Raw genomic sequence first — 16805 nt, 5'->3', positions numbered from 1 at the left:
ACACCCTACTTTATTTTTTCCCAGTGGAAGAAAATGAATAGCCCAGGTTGAAAAGACATAGCTTTGGATATCCATCACAGACCCCTTTACATGATCCTTTCCACAAAATCTATCCATCTGAATTTCCATTCATGAAGGACATCTAGGCTCTCTATCTTTCCATTATCCTTGACTCTTCACTGTCCTCTTCTAAGTCAATTAACAGAACTGATGACTCTTTCCTCACTCCTCATGCTTCTCAATCTCTCTGCAAGCCTTTCACACTTTTGACCATTTTCTCCTCCTGTATACATATTCTCTCCTTTCTGCTTGCTAAAAACATAAAAGTGTATCATCTATAAAATTTCTCATATCTGCACACTTAAACTTGTGAATGGAATTTTTCAAAGATTTCAAAAATCTTCCAAAGGTAGAACAATCTTTGAGTCTCTCTCTCTTTTTTAATGATCTTCATTGTACCTAAAATTTCCTTCCCTAGTCCTTCAGAAGGATAGGCATTGTAATTTCATGGATTGAAACTGGCTTCAGAGCTAGAAAACCTAGGTTCAAATCACCCTTTTGACATATATAAACTAAATGATTTTTTGTCAAAGGCTGACCTCTCCTCTAAGAAACTAATGCTATAAATTACAGGAAAAGTGCTGACCTGCATTTGTGGAGGGAGTTACTTCCTCTGGGAGTTCCCTATATCAATGAAATTACAAGTCAAGTACCCATCCCTAACCTCAAGCTTTATTTCCACTTGTCCACCCATCATTAAAGGCACAGCTTAAATGTTGCAACTTCATGAAGTCATTTCTTCCTGAATCTCCCAAATACAAATAAACTCTCCCTCCTTTGGGTTCTCCTGGATCTTTCTTTGTATCCTCATCTTAAATACTGGTAATGACTCATTTACCTAGTACTTCAAAGTCTATAAAATGGTCATATTCTGCCATACACCATAATTGTATCATCTTCCTATGTTATTGCAGACTGAAAGGAAACTTACTATTTTGTGAGAAAGATGATTCTGTTGTGAAACAGTTTAATTGTCTTTAAATTTCTTTATATTGGGGCTGCTAGATGGAGCAGTGGATAGAGTACCAGCCCTGGAGTCAGGAGTACCTGAGTTCAAATGCAGCCTCAGACACTTAATAATCACCTAGCTGTGTGGCCTTGGGCAAGCCACTTAACCCCATTGCCTTGCAAAAACTAAAAAAAAAAATTCCTTATATTGGACTGAAATCAATCTCCCTGTATCTTCTTTCCATAGTTGACAATTCAACTCCACTTTCCCCACACTTTCCCTGGCCATTTCTTTGTGAACTACTCTCTTCTCTTCCTTTTAGGCCCAACCTAAATTAATTCCTTTAAGCATTGTTTATAGAAACTTGACTTCCAGGTCAGTTGCCTCCCTGTGAATGCCTTCTGGGTTATTAAGGCTTTAATTTATTAGTGGAGGATTTGAGTTGGACCTTGAAAAATGAGTAGGATTTTGTTAGAAATTTTCAGAAAATTCCCTATTATTTCTTTTTTTAAAAATTCTTCTCTCTATAGCTCTTCTGGTATAATCACTCTCTTCTTGCCCAGAGATGTCATTTTCTCTTACCACCAGCATCAGAATTCCACTTGTCTTAGACTGGTCAAAGCTTTAGATCTTGGACCCTGCGATATTTCCCCTTTTTTATGAGCTGAATAATAACAAGTTCAGAGGTATACTGATAAATGTTTAGTGACCATTTCTCCGGAGGAAAAAAAATGTATATTGAATTATTAGCATTTTCTTCATCACTTTCTTAAATCTAAACAGTCAACAAAACAATAAATCAAGCTCTGATTTCTAGCATTTGCAAATTCCTGAAGTATAAATGCTCATTCTGAAAATTTAACAAATGGTTCTCTTTTAAGTACACTGACTCCAGCACATCCTTGCAAGTAGTCCACACTCCTAGTAGAGGAAGGGAATCTGATCTTATAGAACCCAATTTGAACATGCAATGGAGAGAACTGAAAGAAAAAAGGGTCAGAAATGTTCCTTTTCTTCCTCTATTTTCTCCACAGGTGAGAATTATCTTCTCCTTATTTCCAGGGGATCTAAAAATACTTTGCCATTATTTATTTGTCTTTATGGCAGTTTGTAGTAGAATTTAAAAGATAAGAAAGGTAAAACAGGATGGTCAAAGAAGTTAGAAAGATACAGATTCCAATACCAATGTGTGATCATGAGCGTTTTATATCTCAAGTACCCCTAAACTTTGAGATTATGGGTTACAAAAGAGTTATTTGCCCTGAAGGGAATTTAAGTTGTTTCCTACCTTAATGGAAGACAACTAGATGGCACAATGGATAGGGCACTGATTTGGAATCAAGACTGATTTTCCTGAGTTCAAAATTGACCTCGGATAACTTACTAAGCTATGTGACTCTAGGTGAGTCACTTAATCATGTTGGCCTAAATTCCTAATCTGTTTTTTTTTAAACGGCATTAATACCTTTGCCAAGAAAATCTAAAAATGGGCTCACAAAATGTCGGATAGGACTGAATAATAACAACTACCTTGATGAAATCACAGGCTCAGTTGTTTTTTAATAGTTTGAATTAAAGGAGAAATTATGCATTAAGATCAGTGACTTAAATGAGGCTATAAAGGGGGTCTCAGAAGCACATGCATTAGTAAACATAAAAAATCCCTAACGCTCCATCTTCTGCTATTAATGTCAGAACTACTCCCACTGCAAAAAAATCTATTTAAAACAAAAACTAAAAAGATCATTTATCCCTAACTCCAGCACACACTGAGCTAAATTCTTCTCTCCATAGTTCCACAGCAAGGGCCCATTGTCTCCAATAGGAGTGGCATAGGTTTCAGTGGGAAGACAATCCCTAAAACATACATCATGGTCCCATCCAAATATTAACTGTGGAGACTTTCCTACTTTCAAAACATTAGATTGCTCTACCCAAGGAGTAATTTCCCTCTAGAGAACACAATCACTTTTGTTTTTCTTTCTCCAATGACCTGAAGCTTGAAATTAGCAATAACCCTTACTTTACATCATTATTATAAGTAGGAATCTTGAAACTAGGTGTAAATTTAGTTGGGAGTGGGTTGTTGTAGAGCAAAGTTGGTTAGTGATCACTCTAAATAATCCTAGGGAAGAAGTAGATTGGAGAAAAAATGGATAGAGAAAGAGAAAGGGCAGATGGTGAGTTCAGGTAGAAGAGGATGCAACACTCATTGAAAGAAGACTGCAGTAAAAGCTGGTACCCTTGGGCTATCACAGGAGGTAGAACCAAAGGTCACCTGAAGGACTGACCATGGAGCATGGCCTTTAAATCGATACCTCCCCTGGGACAAAACCCCAATTACTTTATGCTAGTTATAGTTCTGCTTTACTTTATTCAAGGTTTCAGGACTCAGTGCTGCATCCTCTGGGTTGTGTGGAAATACCTGGTTTTCTTTGATCTTCCTTACCTGGGTTTCAAGAAGCAATAGTTGGTGAGTGTGGGTTCAGAAAAATTCCAGAGAAGAAATAAAAATCAGTTTATCCCCCTCTGGGCATTCCCCAAGCCCAGGAAAGAACTAGGACTCTTCAGAATAGGCAACTTTACTGCTCACCTCTTGATAGACAGGGAATGATGTACTGAGCCCCAGTTTTATTTGGCCCTCAGAGGGTTTCCACAGAGTGTATATTTTGGAAGCAAAATGTCACCATTCTGATTACTTAACAAAGAGCAGTTTATCTAAAAGGGAAAAAGTTTCATAACGGGGAAAAGTTGAGCTATACTCAAAAAATAAAGACAAAAAAAAGCAGAATCTGCTGGAAGACGTGACTGGGGCTTGTTCAGAGTACCATTCTCCTCTGCTCAGATTTTATTATGCCAGATTGAAAAACATTTCAAGGAAGTTCTAATACTGAATTCAATGTTTAAAGCCATTGCTGCTAATTGATACTGCTACCACACAAGCGAGAACCAACTATAGCAGGTTCATGTTGATATTGGCCATGCACTTCTGGGGTTTTGTGGATCTGACACTTCAGATAATAGAGGCAAAGCTAGGGAACCATATTGTGATAAACAGGCCTCTGTGGGGCTTGCTAGGTTCTCATGAATGTTGAGATAACCTTACAAGCTGCTCCTTTTGGCATGTTGTGGTATGAAATAAAATTGCTTTAAAAAGAGGATCTGGAGATAGACTCTGTCAAAGATTAGACAGCTGAATGGTATAGTGAAAATAGTGCCAGACCTGGAGTTAGGAGGATACCTCTTTCTGAATTTAAATCTGGCCTCAGACACTTATTATCTGTGTAACCTGGGCAAGTCATTTAACAACTCTGTTTTCCTCAGTTTCCTCATCTGTAAAATGAGCTGGAGAAGGAAATGGCCAACTTCTCCAGTATCTTTACAAAGAGTTGGACACAACTAAAATGACTGGAAACCACAGTACACTATTGATGGAGTCATAAATTGATTTAACCATGCTAGAAAGCAATTTAGAATTATGATAATGAAGTGATTCATTGTTCATAATCTTTGGTCTAGAGTTACCACTGCTAAGCATATACTCCAAGGAGGGCAAGGATGATGATGATGAAAGGAAATACATAATGCTTTAAGGTTTACAAAACTTTTCATTTCTTTTGATCCTCACAATAACTCTATGAATAACTGTTATTATCTCCATTTTTCAAAAAAGAGATTTGAAGCTGAAGGATAAGGGACTTGTCTGGAGCCACACAGCTAGTATTTGAGGTAGGATTCAAATTCAGGTTATATGGATAGGTTCCATTTTCATAGCAGCATTTTTTTAATTGTATCAAAGAATTAGAAAGAAAATGGCTACTTATCAGTTGGGGGGTAGCTAAGGTTCATGAAACTAACAAAATATTGTTAAGCCCTAAAAGATGACTATGAAATCATCTATAAGTATATATGAAATAAAGTAAGAAGAACCAGGAAAATAATATACACAAAGATTATAGCAATGGATATAAATGTAAAACTCAACAACAAAAAGCACAATGTGATGAACCAAGTTTAACCCTGAAGAACAAATGAAAAACAGAGGTGGTAGATTATGAGTATGGAACACGGCATGTAATATTTGAGTGGTATATTAGTTTTATTAATTGCTTTTTTCTCTTTTTTATTTTACTGTAATATATGACTATCCCCAGTAGTAGGATATTTTTAGAATTTAGAATATTAAAAACAAAAGATTAAATAAATTTTCTTTTATTTGAAAGAAAAAAAGAAACTTTGAATATTTTTTAAAACTTTTTTGCTGTTTGTGGCACTAGGGATGAGAAGGATGGGGAATGATCATACCCTAGTTTCTCTGATTTGCCCATTTGACCACAGGGAAAGGTTCTGGTAGAACATATGTCTGGGACCTCTTTCCTTTCTTTGCAGAGATGAGGGAGTTTAGGTGTAGAATGTTGCCTATTCTGTCAGGCTTTATTGATGGTTGTTTGGTTTTGCTGAACTTATTTTTTCCTCATTCTTTTTAATTTTTTATTATAAGCAGATGGGCATGAGAGTGGAGAGTGATAAACTCAGAAATGAAGGTACAGTTAAAAAAATATAATATCTTTGTTCCTCTAACTTGGGAAAAAGAATCCTGAATTACATTATGCAACCAAGCTTTTCTATTTACTACCTGGGTGATCTGGAGTAAATCACTTCCACTCTACCTAATGGGAAAGATAGACTAGATCAAATGATCTAACACATTTGTGGTACTTACTCTTTGGAAGTATCCTTCTCAGAATAATGTTCTTAAGTGCATCAAAAAGAAAAAATATAGGATTACAAACTAATTATGTTGAAATAAAATTATCATTTTTCCTCCACACCCAAATTCATAGACTCCTTAAAATTGATTCACAGACCCCTTGAAAGTCCTTGGAATACAAATAAGAATCTCTAGAAGGGATGATTTATAATATATCTTCCACTCTAAATCCTATGATTCTATATTCTATCACTTCTTTACCTCAGAGTCTCAAAAGTAGAAAGAGCCTGTGGGTGTGGGTGAGGGAGAATATTGATGGCATTCACAAGGGATATTGCATCTTTGCCTCCTCCTACAGGGTGCATTAGAGGTCAAAGGATTTGCCAAATTGATTTGGCAGGCATGCCATTCTGGTGTTTATCTGGCTATGTCCTACCCCCACACACAGAAGAACATACTGGCAGAGCCTGAACACATGAACTATTTTTCTAGTCATTGTTACATCCAATGAAAGTGACTATGGATGGAAATTAAGACTACACAATGCAACAAGGACAACCTACACTCTTGAAAGGAATTGTAAATCATGGGCTATAGCATCATTCCTTATTATCAGTTTTTCTTTAGATTCTTTTTTGTCAGATACCAATTCAGCCCCTGTTGTGAAAAATTCATAGGTGTAAATTGACCAAAATACACAATAAAGTCACATAGCAATTGGAATGTCTAAATTGGTTTGGAGTTAAGATCTCTCAGGTTTAGATATTTTACTCTGTGATCTGAGACAAGTTACTCTCTCTACCTCAGTTTCCTTCATTTGTGTAAAGCAGAAAATATTAATACCTACTTTCCTGAAATGTTGAGATTAACAAGATGCTGTATGCAAACTTTAAAGTTTTATATCCTTGTCTGACATTTTCAATTTGGAGTCTTGTAAATCAGTATAACATTGCCAATTAGGTCTGGATATCTCTCTATAGTCTGGAACAAAGTTGAGACATATTTTGCAGTCTCAGGGAGCATTGACTTACTAGCAAACTGTTGGAAAGTAGGGTTGGCCCCAGGCATTCCCCTCCTTTCTACACTCTCTCAATGGGATCATTTCTCTTTATTTAGGCAAAAGAAAAACTTCTAGACTATTTTATCTTCTTGAGGAACATCAAAATAGTATATATTACTTTAAGAATTTAAGTGCTGGGCTGCTAGGTAGCACAGTGGATAGAGTACCGGCCCTGAGGAGTACCTGAGTTCAAATCTGGCCTCAGACACTTAATAATTACCTAGCTGTGTGGCCTTGAGTAAGCCACTTAACCCCATTGCCTTGCAAAAAAAAAAAAAAAGAATTTAAGTGCTTACAAAAATATAGGATACTTTTTAGATGAAATATACGAGTATATGAAAGTATTTGCCACCTGCCCACTTGTCATAATCTCTGTAGTCTGGTAACTTTACTCCTCTGTGGCCTAATTTCTTCATCTGTAACTTGGGGTAATTCTTTTCTAACCAGTGGTAAAATAATCAGGTACTATCTACGAGTTATACTAGAAATAGAATGGAATTCCTACCACAGCGATTTCTTGATTGCATTGATTTTATAGGTGCTATAGTTTATATCAAGACTCTTCAAATGTAATTACTAATCATAGAAACAACCAGGTACAATAGAGTTCAACTAGAAGGTGAATATTAATTCTGCCTGCCCAGCAGTTCTTCAGGGAGATTCTAATGCTTACTGTTAAGAGTTTCAAAGAGAGTCTATGCTAAAAGGAGTTTTTGTTGTCTTTAATAACTATATCCTAAGGAAAAAAACATGGCACAATTACTGGAAAGGCAGTCCCAGAATCCAGAAGAACTGGGTTCTACATACTCAGACATGTACTGGCTATGTGAACTTGCATAACCTTGGGAAAATCCCTTAAAACCCTCAGTGTCTCAGGGAATTCTCTCAGACTACTTGTACAGAACACTGGGACATCCATCTTCTTCTCTGCTATTTTGTTTGATAATCTAATCAGTTCTAGATTTATTTGTCCAGCCTTAACCTTTCTCAGAACTCCCAATTTCAAATTTCTGATTGACCATTGGATATCTCAAACTGGGTTTTCTAAAAACAGTAAATTTAAGACATCTAAAACTGAACTCATTTTCTATCCTTCCAAAACTTCCCCTCTTCCAAACTTCCCTTTTACAGTCAAGGGTATTACCATTCATTCATTCATTCATTCATTCATTCAGAAAGGCAATGTAGATATCATCCTTGACTTCTCACTTGCCTTACATTCAATCAAATGCCAAATTCCATTGTTTTTACCTTTGAAATGGTCCCCTTTTCTCCTCTGACACTGCCACCATCCTTGTTACCTTATGCCACATCTATTATAGTAGTCTTTTGGTGGGTCTTTTTGCTTCAAGTCTTTTCCCATTCCAATTGATTCTCTGATCATGATCTTCTTAATGAATAGATATGACCATGTCATCCCTTTGTTTGATAAATTCTGGTGGCTCAGTTTATGTCAAGTATGATTCTTCTGTTTGGCTTTTTTAAAACCCTTGATAACCTGTCAGTCTTTACATACCTTACCTCCCCGCATCGTATCCCCAGCAAACATTGGTCTTTTCACTGCTCCTCACGTGAAACTCTCTGTTTCCCCACTCTAGCATGTTCACTTACTGTCCCTCATGCCTGGAATATTCTACATCCTCATTTCTCCCTCTTGATTTTTGGGCTTTCTTCAGATTAAAGGTAAAATCTCATCTTCTGCAAGAAGGCTTTCCCAGTTCCCTTTCATGCTAGTGCTTCTTCTCTGATATCTTTAATTTATCTTGTACCTGACTTGTCTATATATAGTTACTTGAATGTTGTCTCCTTTTTGTGAGCTCCTTGGGGGCAACTATTATGTTTTTGAATTTCTCTTTGTATCCCTAGGACTTAGTACATGTTGTTATTCAGTCCTTCAGTCATATCCAACTCTTCGTGACCCCTTCTGAGGGTTTTCTTGTCAGAGAGTGTTTTGCCATTTTGTTCTCTAGGGGATAAATGTTAGCAAAGATTAATTGATTTGCCCAGGATCACATAGCTTGTGAGTGTCTGAGGCTGGAATTGAACTCAGGTCCTCCTGACACCAGGCCCAGTGTTTTATCCATTGTGCCATCTATCTGCTCCTATTTGGTGTACAGTAGGTGCTTAATAAATGTGTATTGACTTATTGATATGCTTTGATAGATAAAGTTTCCTCAATGGAAATACACACACACACACACACACACACACACACACACACACACACACACACTTCAAGTCTCTTCAGATTCCAGTTGAATCTCTGATCTTCTGTTAATCTTCCTCCTGCATAGTTATGACCATGTCACCCCTCAGTTAGATAAACTCTGATGACTCAGGGTTATATCAAATATAAATCTCCTTTCCTTTATTGACAATGATCCTTTATTGACAACTACAATGCTCACCATGGAATGGAGGTGATCGTGATTGTCAAAGGCCCTGGCAGAAAATGACACATATTGGTAGTCCTCTCAAACTACAAAGTCTCTAAATATGATCCAAGTTATAGATTATATGTCTGTTACCTTAGCTAAGTTAAGGGAAATTCAACCCCAGGTTAGCCACAGCAGCTCATTAGAACCATATTCTGAGTCCTGGAGGGTACGCCATCCACCTCAATGAAGGGACAACACATTAACAAAATTAAAATTCCTTGACTTCTTTAAATAAAATCTACCCTTGTGAAATAACTGCTAACCTCACCAGTCATTCTTTTATTTATACAGATCTAAATCTTTAAGTCTGAATTTGGAATTTACAATCTGGGCTGCTAAGTCCCTCTCTTCACCTATAGGGGAGAAAAAAAACATAGCGATAACTCATTTCATTCATCATCTAGCTTTTTAATAGACAATATTGTGAAATTAATCAGGACCCCAAATATATACCCTTTGAAGTAAATAAAATATTCATATAAATAATAATTCAGTTTTAAAATTGGATATATTTATACATTAGTAGAGAGAATATAGGGAAAGGAATAGAAATTAAACCTCTGATTTTTATTAGGATAGGGAATTTACAGCCAAGGAAATTCTCTGGTAGAAAACCAAAATATATGAAGTAGAAATTTTGGAAATAGGAAAGGCACCAGCAACTGCAGAGAAGAGGAAAGGCCTTGTTTACTTTGACTAAGTTTGGAAGGAAATCAGAGGGAAGAAGGGAATGCATTCAAGGCATAGAAAACAGCCTGGATAAAGGCATGGAGGTGGGAGATAGCAAAGACAACCACGCACAAATGGACTTTGGAGGGTGTGAAATAAAACAAAGCATCATATAGCTGGAAGAGCAGGCTGGAGTCCCTCATTGCTAACTACTGGTTGGAAAAGGGAGGAGTTAGTACGAAGTTTCCATTCACTGAGAAAGTTTGAAATAATTTCTTTTTGGGTTGAGCTTTGCGGTTAAGTTGACAGAATCAATCGTTACCAAGAAGAGGCTTCTATGAAAAGGGTGCCTTTCATTCTTCAAAACAAAACAGACAAAGACAATAGTAACAACTATGAAGCTTAGTTTTATTGTTGGTTCTGTGACCTAAACTTAATATTTTCTCCCCGAGTCTCCCAGAGACAAGTCTTTTTTTTTTAATTTTTGCCCATGTTCCAGGGAGGGCTCAACCACCAAGATCCACCTTGACTCCACACTGTGTAAAGTGCCGCCAACTAACAACCTGAGCACTCCCACCTTTCATAATGAGGCTGGACTCCCTGGAGATAGTCCAAAATCCAGTTGGGGGATATGTTCTCAGGGCCTGGGTCCAAGAGCCCACACCTGGTATGCCCACAGAGTATACAACAGGATTTGTAGCTAGCTGGATCAGCTTCAAGAGTCTGGCAGCCATTTCCCAAACACAAAGTCAAGCCTAATAGCTCCTTCTCCAAAGTTCAGCAGCTCAAACAAGGATGAGTGGATAGTGAGCCCCTGAAGGAAAGAATGTTGATCTCGCAAAAGGATAAAGGAAGCGTGAGAAAACATGTAGCACAGGTTCCTAAGCTGTAAGACGGCCAGCAGGCAGCTATTTGTGTGTGGTTTTACACAATCTTCTGGGCCAAGAATCCAGGATTCATATTCACATAGTCCTGATCTATCATTATCTTCAAGGAGTATATTGTAAGATAATCAGTAATAAGAGTCAAATGGCTAATTGTCAATTAAGATAAGGAAATGAACAGTGGATTGATCTCTCATACCATCTATCTGTTATTAGTTAAGAAGATAAAGAAAAAGTAACTTAAGCTTTGTGAGTCTCAGTTTCCTTCTCTGTAAAATGAAAGAATTTAGTCTAGATGGCTCTCAAAGTCTCTTCTTGTTCAGGAGTCTATCTTCCTATAGCTGTCTGCTCAAACAGTGAAGATCACTGAGAACGCATCAACCAAATCTGTGCTTGGTCATATCCAATTACTTTGACTTTCTTTGAAGGTTTTTATCCATTCCATGAATCCCAGAATGATCTAGGACCTTCCTAATTCATGCCTACCCTCAATGACTACCATTCTTTTTTCATCCAACACTCATCACTTCTACTAGTTTACAGAAACATGAACAAAGATCTTATATTATATGTGGAATGTCATCTGACTTTTCTCCATTTCCTCTTAGCCAAGGTAGAGAGACTACAAGTCTTAGAACCATTTTTTGTCTGGGTTCAAATTCTTTCTCTGACACTTACTTATTGAATGATCTTGGATAAATCATTGACCTCTCTAGACCTTGGTTTTCTTCTCTAAAAAAAAAAAAAAGAAGAGAATTGGACTTTATATTCAGTCCTCCCTATTCCAGTCTCTCTTTCTAGATTTATTTCATATAACTTCTCTTCATATATACTCTATGATCTAACCAAAGTATACTATTTGCTGTTGCCCACACACTATATTCTTTGCAGAGGAGTGTGCTCCTTCCTCACCTGTATCTCTTTAAAAGTTCCTTTCTAGCTCCATTGAATCATTGGGTCCAACCTCGGTCATAGTCATAAACTTTATATCAGAGGCATTTCTGACACGAAGGACTGGGTTACTTTTTCTTTTTATAATTAAATAGTTTAGTGATCATTTAATATTAACTATCCATACATCTTTTCATAATTATTTACATTTAAATTAATTGTCATTGAATGCGTTCTCTTTCCACACATCCCCTTCTTAATTTCTCTGGCTTCCTCAACTCAAATCTTACCCTTCACTGATTGGTTCCTTCCCTGACTAAGATTAATTACCACCTATCCTTTATATATTATATGCACTTAGGTTATCTCCCTATTGAAAATGTGAGCTCCATGGGTAGCTAGGTGGTACAATGGACAGAGTACCAGCCCTGAAGTCAGGAGTACCCAAGTTCTAATTTGACCTCAGATTATCTAGCTGTGTGACCTTGGGCAAGTCACTTTACCCCATTGCCTTGCAAAAAAAATCAACACCAAAAGAAGAAAACATGAACCCCTTGAGGATTAGAACTATTTTTTTTCCTTCTTTGTATCCTCAGCACTTGGCAATGTACTTGCCATATAGTAAGTATTTTTAAATGCTTATTGACTTATTAACAGTTGCTTTCTAAATCTTCTTCTTAGTGTCCTCTTCTTACAACTTAGTCCCTTTCGAGTAATCTATGATTCAGTGACATCGACCTCTTTACCTCCCACTGGTTGACACCCCCAAGCCTAGAATTCCATCCCTTCCTTGGCTTTCCTGACATTTTTTATGACTCAGTTAAAACCTTATCTCCTATAAGAAACTTTTCTCAAACCCCTTTAATACTAGTGCTTTCCCTATGAGATTATTTCCAATTTATTCTGTATCTATCTTATTTGTACATAGATTACGTTTTTTCTCCCCCATTAGATTGGGAGTTCTTTTAGGACAGGGATTGCTTCTGCCTTTCTTTCTATCCTGTACTTAACACAGTGCTTACCAACTTGACTTGTTGATTATTCCATTCTTTTTTCTCTTCTTTTTCCCCCTTTTCAATATTTCATAAAAATCTTTGCACATTTCTTTGTATTCTTCACACATGCTCATATCAATTGCTTTAAATTATTACATTGCATTAATATACCACTATAAACTTAACCATTCCTATTTACATTAACATTTTGTATCCAGCTTTTTTTGCAAATGCATATAATCCTGCTAAGGAAATTTCCAAGGAGATGACTCTAACATTATCAGGACATATTTCCAATAAAGTACTACTGAGTCAAAGTATATGATTATTTTGAATTTTAAACATTTTTATTTTTTAAATTTTAAATTTATTTTTTCAATGATTAAAAAATCTATTTTCTCCTCTTCCTCTACTCTCTTTTGGGGGAAAAAAAGTAAAGCCCCAGCCCTATGTAATGTAACAAATATAAATAATCAAATATAACAAACTCTCATGTTGATCATATCCAAAAATGTATGTCTCATTCTGCACACTGAGTCCATCATCTCTTAGTCAGGAAATGGGTACATGTTCCATAATTGGGGAATCAGGTTGGTCATTTCATTCATCAGAATTGTTAAATCTTTCAAAATTGTTTGGACATGGGGCGGCTAGGTGGTGCAGTGGATAAAGCACCGGCCCTGGAGTCAGGAGTACCTGCGTTCAAATCCAGTCTCAAACACTTAATAATTACCTAGCCGTGTGGCCTTGGGCAAGCCACTTAACCCCATTTGCCTTGCAAAAACCTAAAAAAAAATGTTTGGCCTTTTTTTTTTTTAACAATATTGTTAGCATTGTATAAATTGTTTTCCTGGTTCTGTTCACTTCATTCAACATTAGTTCCATATAAATCTTTATATGTTTCTGTTGAGGGCCAGCTCCTGGGAGTGATTTACACATATCTTTGGTGAGCTTTTCCATCAGACATATGTATGTATTCTTGCTCATTAAATGGATTTGTTGACTCCCCAGTGAACCCTGACCTGGGACAATCTGTGGCTCCAGAGGTGGTTGTAAAAGGCTTTTCTGATAAGGAAGTATGCAGATTTCTAAGAACAAATATTGTAAATTTACCCAGGAAATTGTGAAGCTGGGTCTCTTTTAACCGGTCATTCCTGAGATAAGTTTTTTTTTTTTATAAAAAGTCTGAGTATCCAAGAATAAACCAGTCTAGTTGTATCATGACCTTGCATGTATGTCTCTATTCGATCTCACTCTCAAATCAATGTTTAGATGCACACCAGAGCTATCACAGGAGATATGTTTCACTGAAACTCTTTCATGCATTATTTTTGTAACCTTTAAGCTTCCAGTTTACTTTTCAGAAATGAAGCATTTCTATTAACTATTCCTACTTGCATTGTCAAAAAAAGCATCACAGGTGCCGCTTGTCTTCACTGCCCTGATTGGCAAGGCTTGTGCTATGTTGTCTATGATGAATTCCATTGCTCTTTTGAAGGAGAGGATATTTAAATATCACCTATTCTCTTATAAGAGGCAGTCTGGTATAAAATTAGGATTACTTGAGTTTCAGTTTTTGCCTCTGACATACATTCTCTGTATAACCATAGAAAAATCACTTAACCTATTATTACTTCCAAGCAATTTTTTCAAGGTTTTAAGCTATATGTTATTTCTCACTGGGAATTTGCTATTCTTTGTGTCCATTCACCATGGGCAAATCTGTCTCTGTCCTTTTAGTCATTATCAGTAACCACTTATTAAAGAGTTGAGTAAAATTTCCAAGATGAAGACATTTCTATGGCAGAGGAGAATCAGGAGAGCAGACTGGAGAGGAATGAAAATATAGCAGATCAGGATGTCTTTCTTAAAAATGGAGGTTCGAGGAAGAACTAGATGATCAGAGGGAGAGAATACAAAGTCAGAAGGAATTTCCAAGGTAAGAAGTTCAGGAGTAAAGTGAGTTTTTAGGGAGAAGAGTTGTCTGTGCTATAGTAAAGACAACCATGAGGATCTGGAGTGCAGCCTGGAGAAAAAAGTAATTCAATTATCTATGGAGTTCTCAGGGATGTGGAGAATAGGGAAAGGTAAGGAACAGACCTTATTAAACACCTACTAAGAGTCCAGTACTGAATTATTTGTTGTTGGGGGGTTTTCCCCGAATAACAATGGTTCTGTTTAGGACAGAAACAGTAGACAAATCTCCCCTCCCAGATTTTTTTTGGACTATGTAAAATGAACTATTGCTTCTTTTCTTTCTTGCCTTAATCACTGAAAAGCCCTAAGGGTTTTGCTCTCCCAGAAATATATTTTTCCTTTTTTGGAAGTGGTCTTTCTTGACTGCTTTTCCAAATCTCTCTCTTACCTAATCTTAATGACTGAATGGATATTGCCTCAGTCATACTGTGATCCAGGAGGGACCTAGATTTAAAAAGCCAAGGTCTCTCATTGCATCCAGGGCTATCCCCAGTCATCCTGACCCATATCTGACCACTGGACCCAGGTGACACCAGAGGAAAACAAGAGGATTGTGACTTTGCATAGCAACTCCTCACTTAAATCCATACACTTGCAATTTATAGTATTACTTTTCTGATGTCATGTCACAATCTTCTACAAGACTGAAGGACAAACAACTATGCGAATGCATTACAAATATTCAGCTGATTCTTACAACCATCCTGGGGAGGGGGATAGAGTGGGTAGGTGCTATTATTAGTTATATTTTACTGTTGAGGAAGGTGAAGAAGCAGAGATTAAATAATTTGCATAGGATCATATAGCTAGTAAGTATCTGAGGCCAAATTTGAACTCAGGTCACAGGGCTCTATCAGAAGCATTCCTTCTGCTCATCCTATGGATCACTGTTCTATTAGCCAAGTTCTTTAAGTAAAATCTCTGCCCTTATATTAACCTAGCATGTTAATTATAATAATGATAGGTCACATGGCTGTATCACTTTTAAATTTACATAATACTTTCCTAGAAGTAGTCCGGTAAGGTAAGTAGGATAGGGATTATAATTCCCATTTTATAGATGGAAGAAATGGGGCCCATTGAGAGGGAACTGACTTTTGGGGGAGTCACACAGCTAGTATCAGAAGTGGAATTCAAGCTCAGGATTTCTAACTTGAAGACCAGTGATGGTGGATCTCTTTTTAAAGTTATGCCATCTAATTGCAACTCCAAAACCTTTAGAGGCATATGTTGATCACCCTAAGGTCCAGAGCAAGGAGGAATGAATTAGCCCTAGAAGGCATTTTAAAAGTCACCTAATCCAATCTCACCCATTGTAGGTACCCCGTCTATAAGACCCCTATCTAGTGGTCATCCAGGCTATGTCTGAATATTTCAAGCAGCAGCAGCAGAAGATAAGCTATTACATTGTTATGCAACTTATTATTAAACAATTAGAGTTTTTTAATTCATTCTTATATTGAATAGAAATCTTTCTCAATGGACTTATATACCTAATTCTGAACAATAAGTTTAGTTTCCACATGGCATCTTCAATAATTCATTCTCCATAATTCCCTTCTCCAAACAAAAGAATTGGTCCTCAGTGTAAAGTTGCAGTGTGGACTTTTGGCAAGGTTTCAAGTTCCCTTCCAACCCTGATTGTCCTCTTCTGGATGTAGTCTGGTTTATCAATGCCTCTCCCAAAATGTGGTTCCAAGAATGAACGAACCCTGTGCTCTAGATGTGGACTCACAAGATTAAAATATAATGACTATCACCCCACTGGGCCCAGATAAAGAAAAAATAATATAAAATTGTTTTTAAAAATTAGACATTCTATTCTTGTTTTTCTGTGTTTTCATATAAAGAAATAATCTCTATCCTTTAGATATCCACCAAGTAGTCTGAGTTGCAGTAGGAGACCATAATTAGTTAAGGTAACCTATGCTCCATTCTAGCTCTTCCCTAAAGGGCTACACCTTAGGTACCCAGGAATTTCAAGGACATCATAAATCTTTCTCAGTTTTTTCCTATGAAACAATGGTTTGTTGGGGGGGGGATATTTATGCTATATGTACTTTTTATTATTTAAGGAAATGGGGTTAAGTGACTTGCCCAAGGTCACACAGCTAGACAATTATTAAATTTCTGAGGCCAGATGTGAACCCAGGTGCTCCTGACTCCAGGGC

Source organism: Macrotis lagotis, chromosome 1 (assembly GCF_037893015.1).
Source record: "Macrotis lagotis isolate mMagLag1 chromosome 1, bilby.v1.9.chrom.fasta, whole genome shotgun sequence".
NCBI classification, from domain to species: domain Eukaryota; kingdom Metazoa; phylum Chordata; class Mammalia; order Peramelemorphia; family Peramelidae; genus Macrotis; species Macrotis lagotis.
The sequence above is the reverse complement of the archived record's forward strand: the minus strand, read 5'-3'. Positions refer to the sequence as shown.